This window comes from Triticum urartu, chromosome 2A, assembly GCF_056163025.1.
Source record: "Triticum urartu cultivar PI428250 chromosome 2A, HENAU_Tu73, whole genome shotgun sequence".
NCBI classification, from domain to species: domain Eukaryota; kingdom Viridiplantae; phylum Streptophyta; class Magnoliopsida; order Poales; family Poaceae; genus Triticum; species Triticum urartu.
In genome coordinates, this window is record NC_141874.1 from 26,507,344 (window position 1) to 26,519,548 (window position 12,205).

The 12,205-nt window shown below is 43.1% G+C and overlaps 2 long non-coding RNA genes and 1 pseudogene across 2 annotated transcripts; 1 reads left to right on the plus strand and 2 right to left on the minus strand.

Moving 5' to 3' along the window:
* The first annotated feature begins 5,252 nt into the window (after positions 1-5,252).
* On the plus strand, positions 5,253-6,890 carry LOC147983125 (uncharacterized; annotated as a pseudogene).
* A 910-nt stretch (positions 6,891-7,800) lies between these two features.
* Positions 7,801-9,088, minus strand: LOC147983126 (uncharacterized). The gene is made up of 2 exons (XR_015614946.1): positions 8,671-9,088; positions 7,801-8,590 (listed from the first exon to the last, which is right to left on the minus strand). It is a non-coding gene; the product is annotated as an uncharacterized LOC147983126 (long non-coding RNA).
* Position 9,089: 1 nt separating this feature from the next.
* Positions 9,090-11,516, minus strand: LOC147983127 (uncharacterized). The gene is made up of 4 exons (XR_015614947.1): positions 11,404-11,516; positions 9,460-9,537; positions 9,297-9,362; positions 9,090-9,129 (listed from the first exon to the last, which is right to left on the minus strand). It is a non-coding gene; the product is annotated as an uncharacterized LOC147983127 (long non-coding RNA).
* Positions 11,517-12,205: the final 689 nt, after the last annotated feature.

The following is a 12,205-nucleotide window of genomic DNA, read 5'->3' on the forward strand; positions in this document are numbered from 1 at the left end:
GGAGAAGTGCTTAGCTTTGGGTTTAATCTTGCGGTGTCCTTTCCCAGTGACAGTAGGGGCAGCAAGGCACATATTGTATTGTTGCCATCGAGGATAACAAGATGGGGTTTTCATCATATTGCATGAGTTTATCCCTCTACATCATGTCATCTTGCTTAAGGTGTTACTCTATTTTCATGAACTTAATACTCTAGATGCATGCTGGATAGCGGTCGATGAGTGGAGTAATAGTAGTAGATGCAGGCAGGTGTCGGTCTACTTGTCTCGGACGTGATGCCTATATACATGATCATACCTAGATATTCTCATAACTATGCTCAATTCTGTCAATTGCTCAACAAAAATTTGTTCACCCACCGTAGAATACCTATGCTGTTGAGAGAAGCCACTAGTGAAATCTATGGCCCCCGGGTCTATCTTCATCATATTAATCTTCCAATACTTAGTTATTTCCTTTTCTTTTACTTTGCTTTTATTTTACTTTGCATCTTTATCATAAAAATAATAAAAATATTATCTTATCATATCTATCAGATCTCACTCTCGTAACTGGCCATGTAGGGATTGACAACCCCTTATCGCGTTGGTTGCGAGGATTTATTTGTTTTGTGCAGGTACGAGGGACTCGCGCGTAGCCTCCTACTGGATTGATACCTTCGTTCTCAAAAACTGAGGGAAATACTTACGCTACTTTGCTGCATCATCCCTTCCTCTTCGGGGAAAACCAACGCAGTGCTCAAGAGGTAGCAAGAAGGATTTCTGGCGCCGTTGCCGGGGAGTCTACGCAAAAGTCAATATACCAAGTACCCATCACAATCCTTATCTCCCGCATTACATTATTTGCCATTTGCCTCTCATTTTCCTCTCCCCCACTTCACCCTTGCCGTTTTATTCGCCCTCTCTCTCTCTATCCTCCCTCTCTTCCTCTATTTGCCTCTTTTTGCCCGCTTGCTTTTTGTTTGCTTGTGTGTTGGATTGCTTGCTTGTCATGATGGCTCAAGATAACACTAAATTGTGTGACTTTACCAATACCAACAACAATGATTTTATTAGCACTCCGATTGCTCCTCTTACCGATGCTGAATCTTGTGAAATTAATACTGCTTTGCTGAATCTTGTCATGAAAGATCCATTTTCCGGCCTTCCTAGTGAAGATGCCGCTACCCATCTAAATAGCTTCATTGATTTCTGTGATATGCAAAAGAAGAAAGATGTGGATAATGATATTGTTAAACTGAAGCTATCTCCTTTTTCGCTTAGAGATCGTGCTAAAGCGTGGTTTTCGTCTTTGCCTAAAAATAGTATTTATTCATGGAATAAGTGCAAGGATGCTTTTATCTCTAAGTATTTTCCTCCCGCTAAGATCATCTCCCTTAGAAACGATATTATGAATTTTAAGCAACTTGATCATGAACATGTTGCACTAGCTTGGGAGAGGATGAAATTAATGATACGTAATTGCCCTACTCATGGTTTGAATTTGTGGATGATTATACAAAAATTTTATGTCGGATTGAATTTTTCTTCTAGAAATCTTTTAGATTCGGCCGCAGGATGCACTTTTATGGAAATCACTTTAGGAGAAGCTACTAAACTCCTAGATAATGTTATGGTTTATTATTCTCAATGGCATACTGAAAGATCTACTAATAAAAAGGTGCATGTGATAGAAGAAATTAATGTTTTGAGTGGAAAGATGGATGAACTTATGAAATTATTTGCTAGTAAAAGTGTTTCTTCTGATCCTAATGATATGCCCTTGTCTACTTTGATTGAGAATAATAATGAATCTATGGATGTGAATTTTGTTGGTAGGAACAATTTTGGTAATAACGCGTATAGAGGAAATTTTAATCCTAGGCCTTATCAAAGTAACCCGTCTAATAATTATGGTAATTCCTACAACAATTCTTATGGAAATTATAATAATATTCCCTTTGATTTTGAATCTAATATTAAATAATTTATTACTTCTCAAAAGAATTTTAATGCTTTGATTGAAGAAAAATTGCTTAAGATTGTTGAGTTGGCTAGGAACGTTGATAGAATTTCTCTTGATGTTGATTCTTTGAAACTTAGATCTATCCCACCTAAGCATGATATCAATGAGTCTCTCAAAGCCATGATAATTTCCATTGATGAGTGCAAAGAAAGAACCGCTAGGATGCGTGCTAAGAAAATGCCTTTATAAGAGCGTGTTCTTCTAGTTCCTATGAGAATAAAGATGAAGATCTAAAAGTTATTGATGTGTCCCCTATTAAATCTTTGTTTTGCAATATGAATCTTAATAATTATGGGACTGAATATGATCCACCTTTACCTAGAAGGCGCTCCAAGAATTCGGAGCTTTTAGATCTTGATGCTAAAATTGATGAAAGTGGGATTGAAGAAATTAAAACCCTAGATGTTGCTAAACCCACTATTTTGGATTTCAAGGAATTTAATTATGAAAATTGCTCTTTGATTGATTGTATTTCCTTGTTGCAATCCGTGCTAAATTCTCCTCATGCTTATAGTCAAAATAAAGCGTACACTAAACATATCGTTGATGCCTTGATGTAATCTTATGAAGAAAAACTTCAATTAGAAGTTTCTATCCCTAGAAAACTTTATGATGAGTGGGAACCAACTACTAAAATTAAAATTAAAGATCATGAGTGCTATGCTTTGTGTGATTTGGGTGCTAGTGTTTCCACGATTCCAAAGACTTTGTGCGATTTGTTAGGTTTCCGTGATTTTGATGATTGCTCTCTAAACTTGCACCTTGCGGATTCCACTATTAAGAAACCTATGGGAAGAATTAATGATGTTCTTATTGTTGCAAATAGGAATTATGTACCCGTAGATTTTATTGTTCTTGACATAGATTGCAATCCCTCATGTCCTATAATTCTTGGTAGACCTTTCCTTAGAACGATTGGTGCAATTATGGATATGAAGGAAGGAAATATTAGATTCCAATTACCGTTAAGGAAAGACATGGAACACTTTCCTAGAAAGAAAATTAAATTACCTTATGAATCTATTATGAGAGCCACTTATGGATTGCCAACCAAAGATGGCAATACCTAGATCTATCCTTGCTTTTTATGCCTAGCTAGGGGCGTTAAACGATAGCGCTTGTTGGGAGGCAACACAATTTTATTTTTATTCCTTGCTTTTTGCTCCTGTTTAGTAATAAATAATTTATCTAGCCTCTGTTTAGGTTGTGTTTTTGTGTTTAATTAGTGTTTGTGCCAAGTAGAACCGTTGGGACGACTTGGGAAAAGTCTTGTTAATCTTGCTGTAAAAACCAGAAACTTTAGCGCTCACGAGAAGTGCTTCCATTTTTTTTGGAAAGTTATATTTAGTTAATTCTTTTTTCAAATGATCAATAGATAAATTCTACACGTCCATCAGTTTATTTTAGAATTTTTGGGGTTCCAGATCTTGCGCTAGCTACAGATTACTACAGACTGTTCTGTTTTTGACAGATTCTGTTTTTCGTGTGTTGTTTGCTTATTTTGATGAATCTATGGCTAGTAAAATAGTTTATAAACCATAGAGAAGTTGGAATACAGTAGTTTTAACACCAATATAAATAAAGAATTAGTTCATTACAGTACCTTGAAGTGGTCTTTTGTTTTTTTTTGCTAACGGAGCTCACGAGATTTTCTACTTTGAGTTTTCTGTTGTGAAGTTTTCAAGTTTTGGGTAAAGATTTGATGGATTATGGAAAAAGGAGTGGAAAGAGCCTAAGCTTGGGGATGCCCATGGCACCCCCAAGATAATCTAAGGACACCTAAAATCCAAAGCTTGGGGATGCCCTGAAAGGCATCCCCTCTTTTCGTCTACTTCTATCGGTAACTTTAGTTGGAGCTATATTTTTATTCACCACATGATATGTGTTTTGCTTGGAGCATATTGTATTATTTGATTATTTATTTTTTAGTTTACCACAATCATCCTTGCTCTACACACCTTTTGAGAGAGCCATCCATGATTTGGAATTTGTTAGAATACTCTATGTGCTTCGCTTATATCTTTTGAGTTATATAGTTTTGCTATAGTACTTCACTTATATCTTTATTGCACGGTGGTGGATTTGTTTTATAGAAACTATTAATCTCTCATGCTTCACTTAGATTATTTTGAGAGTCTTAAATAGCATGGTAATTTGCTTAAATAATCCTCATATGCTAGGTATTCAAGATTAGTAAAAAAATTCCTAAGTGTTTTGAATACTAAGAGAAGTTTGATGCTTGATGATTGTTTTGAGATATGGAGGTAATAATATCAAAGTCGTGCTAGTTGAGTAGTTGTGAATTTGAGAAGTGCTTGTGTTGAAGTTTCCAAGTCCCGTAGCATGCACGTATGGTAAACGTTATGTAACAAATTTGAAACATGAGGTGTTTTTTGATTGTCTTCCTTATGAGTCGCGGTCGGGGACGAGCGATGGTCTTTTCCTACCAATCTATCCCCCTAGGAGCATGCGCGTAGTGCCGAGGTTTTTGATGACTTGTAGATTTTTGCAATAAGTATGTGAGTTCTTTATTACTAATGTTGAGTCTGTTAGAGTTATAATATAAGTCATGTACCCCTTTGTATTTATCCCGTTGTATAAGGGGTTTCCTGCATATGTTCCACACCTGTACATGTATATATATCGGCCTATGGCCTCATGGGAATACAAGTTGCATATTTCCTAACATGGTATTAGAGCTAGGTCAATTTTTTTGCACGCTGCAACTCGTGCTATTGATCCAACCCGCGTCGCCGCAGTCCTCTGTGGCCGCTGCTCCTTTTCTTTGTCTATCGTAGCCGGCGGCTCTCCACGCCCGCTACTCTCCCTTGCAGTTCAACTCAGGCCGGCTCCTTCCCCAGTCCCGTCTCCCTGGATCGAACACGAGCAAGCCGGTTCTCTTCTGGATTGAGTTGGCCCCGCTCGAGCCGGCTTCCTCTGGATCTGATCTGCTGCCAGCTGCTGATCTCGGAGGAGTTTGCTTGCCTGCAGATCTGCCCACGACAGGACCGGGCCTCCAGATCAATCACCCGTTTGTCCTCAGTTGAAGATCTCATCGATCCGTCCTACATCTCCACGTAGTGCTACTTTGCTCTCCGGTGATACGTGGTGCTAGCCACTTCCTACGGGTGCTGATTGCTGCTTCTACTGATACGTGGTGCTGGCGTATTGATTCGTCACGCCGCCGGATCTCGGCTGATTGGTCTGCTACATTTGTCTGCCCCTGACTAACACACACACACACAAAAAAATGTCTGCTGCATCGGGCTATGTTGCTGTCCCTCGCTGTCCGGTGATCTTTGATGGTACTAACTACACCGAGTTCACTGGCTTTATGTGCATTCACATGCGTGGCATCCGTCTCTGGGGTGTTCTTTCTGGCGAGGTCTGCTGTCCGCCGCGTCCAGTTCCTCCGGTGGCCCCTACTCCGCCAACTCCATCGGTTCTTCCTACGGATGCTAATTAGGTCGCCAAGGATGCGGCTAAGCTTGCTGATGAGGCTGCTGATCGTGCTTATGATGAGAGGGTTTTGGCTTATGAGGAGGCTCTTCAGACGTATCATGGTGCTCTGTCTGTTTACACCCAGTGGCTTGATGATGATGCTCGTGCTGCAGCTGTTCTCACTGCTAGTGTTCTGCCTCAGTTTGCTTATGAATTTCTGGGTCTTCCTACTGTCTTTGAGATGTGGACTCGTCTTCGTCAGCGCTATCAGCCCTCTGGTGATGCCTTATATCTCTCTGTGGTCCGTCAGGAGCATGCTCTTCAGCAGGGTGACTCTACTGTTGATGACTTCTATGCACAGAGTTCTGCTATCTGGCGCCAGCTTGATTCTCTCCGCAGTGCTGGGTGTCGTACCTGCCCCTATTGCCAGGCTGTCCAGGCCCATTTGGGGTTTCATCGCGTCTATGAGTTCCTGTCTCGGCTCCGTAAGGAGTTTGAGCCCCAGCGTGCTCAGTTGTTTGCTCGTGGCCGTATTTCTCTCATGGAGGCGCTTTCTGAGATTCGTGCTGAGGAGACTCGTTTACGTGGTGCTGGTTTGCTGGAGGTTCCCTCTGTGCTCGCTACTCGTGCTCCTACGCCACCTGCTGCACCGACCCCTTCTCGCTCGAGTGCTCCGCCGCTCTTGCCCACTCCTTCTGGAGGCTCAGGTCGCCCCCGTCCACATTGCAACTATTGCAACAATGATGGTCATCTTGAGTCTCAGTGCTACACGAAGAAGAAACACCTGCGCAAGGCTCGATCATCATCTTCAGGGACTTCGTCATCTACCTCGACAGCTTCAGCCATTGCTTTGACTGAGCAGGATATTCTGAGACTTAAGCGTCTGCTCGCGGCTTCAGGTTCTTCCTCGACGGGTACTGCTGGTTCTGTGACTGATGCTTCCCGCACTGAGCAATCACCCTCTACACAGTCAGGTACATCCCCATGGGTTCTGGACTCTGGAGCTTCTTTTCATATGTCTTCTCATTCTTCCACTTTGTCCTCTCTTCGATCACTGGATTCTCCTGTTCATGTTTTCACTGCTGATGGTACTCCACTTTCTGTTGCTAGTAGAGGCAATCTTACCACTCCTTCTTATTCTGTTCCTGATGTTGCTCATGTTCCTCGACTTACCATGAATCTGTTTTCTGCCGGTCAACTTACGGATTCTGGTTGTCGCGTCATCCTTGACGTTGACTCTTGTTCTGTCCAGGACCGTCACACGCACACTCTGGTTGGGGCTGGCCCTCGCCGCCGTGATTCTCAGGGTCTTTGGGAGTTGGACTGGCTTCATGTTCCTTCCGCTGCCACCACCATCGCCAGTTCTTCCGCTTCTGTCGCCTCCGTTACTGGTTCCTTCCAGCAGTGGCATCATCGACTTGGTCATCTGTGTGGTTCTCGGTTGTCTTCTTTACACTACAAGGATCTGGGTCTATTGCAACAAAATCGTTTGTTGCAATACATGTCATTTCGTGGCGATAAGTACCTATTGCCACGAAACGACATTCGTTGGCAGCTGTTGCGACTGGACACATGGTAATAGGTTATTGCCACGAAAAAGCAACCGTGGCTATAAAGTGTGCTATTGCAACATCCATGTTGGAAGTTGCCACATGTTTTCCCATGGCAACACTCACTTGATGCCACAATTATATTTGTGGAGATAGCTTTAATGCAACATGCAACGAATCGTGGCGCCTAATATCTCGTGGTGATAGACATTTGTGGCAACAACCTATGCCAACGATGCCCGTTTCGTGGCGCATTACTCTTCCGTGGCAATAGTCAACTGTGGCAATAAACTATGGCAACAATCCCTATTTTCGTGGCATTAGGCATGTTGCCACGACCCACTACACTTGTGGCAAAAAACTATGGCAACAATCCTTGTTTTCGTAGCATTAGGAATGTTGCCACGACCCATTACAATTGTGGCAATAAACTATGGCAACAATCCTTGGTTTCGCCGCATTAGACATGTTGCCACGACCCACTACACTTGTGGCATTAACTTATGGCAACAAATATTCCTGTCGTCGCAATAAGAAATTACAACATACTTGTTTTGGTGGTGATAAATAGGCATCACAACAGTTGAAATGTTTGTAGCAAGAAACTATTGCGACAATTTAAAATTTCCATGGTGATACTCTATTTCAACAAAAATTACTTTGGTGGCACCGAACAGTTATCACGTCATGAAAAATTTTGTGGTGCCAGACAATATGAAGTGATCCGATACAACATCCTAGTGCAACAAAATAGTAGGCATATCGACTGAGATATGACGCAACACTTTTTTTGGTGGTGCTAACATGTGGCAACCGAAAGTGGGTTGTAGCATATTGCAACCGTAAAAAAAATACATGCATTCAATTACAATATTCAAAACCATACGTATAATATGTAGATTCATAAAGTTCATAATTCTCGTAGCAAATATCCATCAAATGAAACTCAGATATAATTTAGCCATCCTAATTAATTGCAGAGACTAAACGGTCCGTGATCTAGAGTCCAGGCCAGCTAGTTCTTTGGATCCTGCAATCAAGAAATAAAAAAAGTTCTAGTTAATGAGTCCAACATAACATACGCCATACAATTATTCCAGCCCCATAGTTAAAAGGAACTATCGCCGGACTAACTAGACTAATACTGTGTCAGCAAGCATGTAACTGAGGGATTAGAACAATCATACAAGTGTAAATGTCTAAAGCATAAGCACAAGTACATCTACTAAAAGGTTCTGCTACTGATTTAAGTTGTGACCCGATGTATAGCTTCAGTTAAGTTCATGTCCCTAGCTAGCACATATTCATTTTTTGTTTAAGTTGTGACTCGATGCAGCAACAACACATGGTGAAAGAGAAGAAACAGCTAGCTAGTTATGAATGCCAATGACGTATAAAATGCAAGTGAACATGAAGAGAAAGTAAGGTTGTGACTTACCATTGCTTTAAACATTCGAGAATTCCTTATTGTAGCTTGTATGAGCGCATTTGAAGAAATAATAATTGGCCTTGAACTGGAGTCTTATTAGGACTAGATCTCTATAAAAGTGTATTTTGCAAGTTTGGGTTACTATTTTCTTTGTCAATCCTTAGGCACCTGTAAATATAAGTGCACTTTTAGCAATGCAAGTAAGCAACATAAATCTTACAAGGTCGTAAGCATATGACTGTAATCACCTGTTGGGTTCCCATCTGTTGGCTCAATGCTACAAACTTTGTCATCATGTTTTTTTCAAATTCCGGTCTTGATGTTCGCTCCTCTTCCAACAATCTTTCCCTTTCAGCATGCTTTTCTTTTAACCTCTCCTCAAGTTGTTCTCTCTCAGTACACTCCAAGTTAATCCTCTCTTGTGTGTTTGCAGGTTCAGCTTGTAGTTGATCTTGTAATTCGTTGACCTGCTGGCTGAGCTCAGAGTTTTGCTGCTCGGTGGCTGCTGTAGCACGAGCTTGCTCTTCAACCAGGATACGGAACCTTTGAGAACCAGTTGAAGGTTTGGCCATGTATCCGTACCCACAAGGCTGCGATGACTTGCATTTCAGAGTCTCTTTGTATGTGGTCTGGAAAATATTGTTTTTCTGCTCACTTGAAAGTGGACTTTCAGTTTCTTTGTTTTGAACCTCTTGACGTGCTTTGTTCTAAAAATGAAAATAACAATTATAGGTACGGCATCAATATTGACACTATATAAAAGATAAAACAAGAATAACACGATCCAACGCATGAATAATCCCAGCTAATGATGAAACACACCAAATGCACATCATTGAATAACTATAGAATAACCAAAAGTCAGTGTACTTACGCAAACTTTCTAGGACTCTGTGTTAGACCATGTTCCGTCGTTCGTGTGGGTGAGTTCCAAGTTTCTCTGCAAGTAATATAACAATGAGATGCTTGAAACACGAAACCATATTTAGAAGCGAGGCATACATATTTAGTTAGACTCATACCTTCTCAAAGCTTACTTGCGAGTAAGATTTTGATCCAATTTTATGTTTTGTCTTCTGTTTTTTACGGTTATCGGCGTTCTTTTGGCTGCGTTCCTATTAATTTATTGAAACCAAATATAACCAGTCAGACAAGCCATTGTAGAAGCTGAAGATATTGTACTGAGTGTGTACCCAAATAGTGTAGTACAGTGTGGGCTTGTGCATGCACGGGTATGGATACAGTGTGGTCTTTTTTTGTGTAAGTGAACATCAAAAGAGCAGAGCTAGCATGTGTTGGTGGTTCAGTGGAAAAGAGGGCATTTGTTGCCTTGAACTCACACCCGAGTCTAGCTGCTCTGGTTCTTCTCTGTTCTGGCCCTGAGTCCACATTACATCTAGCACCTTCAGTGTGAGACCAAACAACCAAATATAAAAGGGGGAGAGCAGGACACGCCCAACAATATTGACAATCTCTGAATAAGACTTAGTACATTGGCAATAGTTTCTGAAAAAATGTGAATGAACAATTATTGCAAAAAAGGAGGGAAAATACGACGATGGAGCAACTTATTGCAACATTATTAGACTATACACAAAGTCTCGCGTCTCCAGTCTTGTGGCTATCCACATTTGATAAAGTCAAGTAAATGAACTGAATTCTGAACTTCAGAATACCCCTGTACATAGAACTAAAAAAAATCTAAAGAAGATACCGCCTAAAAGCACAATTTTTGCAATGGTTAACCCGAGATTTAAGATTTACTACATCTATATGTCATACTCTACCTTTGAGCTGGAGCTGAGGTCAGTGACTGATCGGATTAGCATGGATGATGGTAGGTGTAAAGACCGAGCCTAGCGCAGCGTCGCCCATCCGATGTGGTTCGTCGAGTGATCGCGTGTTGGCGTGACCCTACAACACCTAAGGGCATTGACGCCTTGATGCCCAGCCACACCAAACGTACCCAAAAGGCTACAGCCCACAAGGCTACGCCAAGGCCTGGCCACGTCTGAACAAGACCTGGCCTACCCATGAACCAGTTCCGAACAAGGACGCCGTGGGATTGTCTCTGTACCTGATGCAGCGCTGTCAGCCTAACCTGGTGCACGGCCAAACAACTCTACACAATCGCTTGAAGAAATCAACATCGACCCTGATGCCTGTGCATCAGAGGCTCCCAGTAGCTCCACCCCTGCTGTGAACATCATACTAATTAAATACACTCTGTAGGTTCAGCCAATTGAAGCAGGATATGAGGCAGATGTACAGCGCTCGCTAATTGTAACGAACTGATCCCATCAGCCAATTGAAGTAGGATATGAGGAGTATGGAATACCAAAAAAAACTGATCTACATCGCTTGCTATGGAGGTTCAGGGATGCGGCAGAGATGGTAGGATACTGAGTCTAATCTACAGATTCAGACTGAACCAAAGGGAAAAGAAGTGAGCTGACAGATTGTGGGACAAGCAAGATGGGGGAAGACAGACCTTGAAGGTGTGGCGTGGCTTGCAGCCCATGAGCTGGAGCGCGCTCTGCAGGATGGGGCGCGTGCATGGTAAGGTGCTCCTCTGGCGGTCGTCGGCGACGGCAATGTATAGCGGCGGCTGCTGCTTGGCGGCGGCCATGTTGTCCCCTGCCCTGACTAGTTCTACGACCAAGCGGCGAGCGGAGGAGAGAAGGGACGAAAAGAGCGGCACATCGAGGAAGAGCTCGTGGGGGAGGGGGGTTTGAGCCCGGGCGGGCATTGTCGCGGCATGCAACACCGAGGTGGTGTGGTGCTTGGTCCAGACACGGGATTAATGGGCAAGGGGATGAGACGGGAACTCCGTCGGCGCCGACGCCAGACCGCATCGCTGCTGCCGCCGGCATGGCCGAGGACACGGAGACGCGGCCCACGTCGGCGGGCGCAGAGGAGGTGGAGGAGGGCGAGATCGAGGAGCGGAGGTTACAGGAAGGGAGGAGATCGGGAGGAATAACCTGACGCCGTGCAGCTAACTCGGGTGTGGTTCGCCGTGTTGACGCTGTCATGACGTCGGCAGCACAGAGGAACCACGGACGAGAGCTCAGATCCAATCTCCCGTGAAGACGCCGTGGAGTGGTTCTGTTAGGCGGGTATTTAGGGGGAAGGTTAATATAAGCTATTTTTTGGTGGGAACAAAGACGCTAATTTGGGATCTTTTAGCGGGAGGTTAAAAAATATTGGCGCAAACAACGGTACACCTAAATTAGGTGGTGGGAAGTAATTATTTTTATTTTAAAAAATTAATTATTTTTTGAGGGAATGTTCTAGTTTGTAAATCTATTTTGAGACGGAGGAAATACTAAAATTTGTTTGTAAAAGTTATATCGTGGTTAAAAACCCACCAAATCCGAGAATTATGGAGGGGCGATCCGGCACCCTCTCCTGTAACGTTCTCGTCGTCGATATTTGTATAGTCATCGCCATTTGAGGAAGCCAATTAACGAACTAAAAAGAGTTCCCCCACTTTATATTATAAAGCAACCATCACATACATCGAAGCAACCGATACAAACACATGCCACACACACCCAAGATCGGGCGCGAGATCGGGCGTGCGTGTCGCAGCTGCGGGCGTGGGGCGGCGCCTCGCGCTCGGCTACTTGCGCTCGGGGCGCCGACGAGCATGGCGGCTGGGCTCGGCGGCACGGTGACGCGAGCTCGGAGCTCCGGGCAGCAGGACATGACCCTGACACCCAAAGCCAGACTAGGTAGCGCAAGCATTGGCGGGCACGAGCTGGAGCAGGAGGAGTGGCTGCT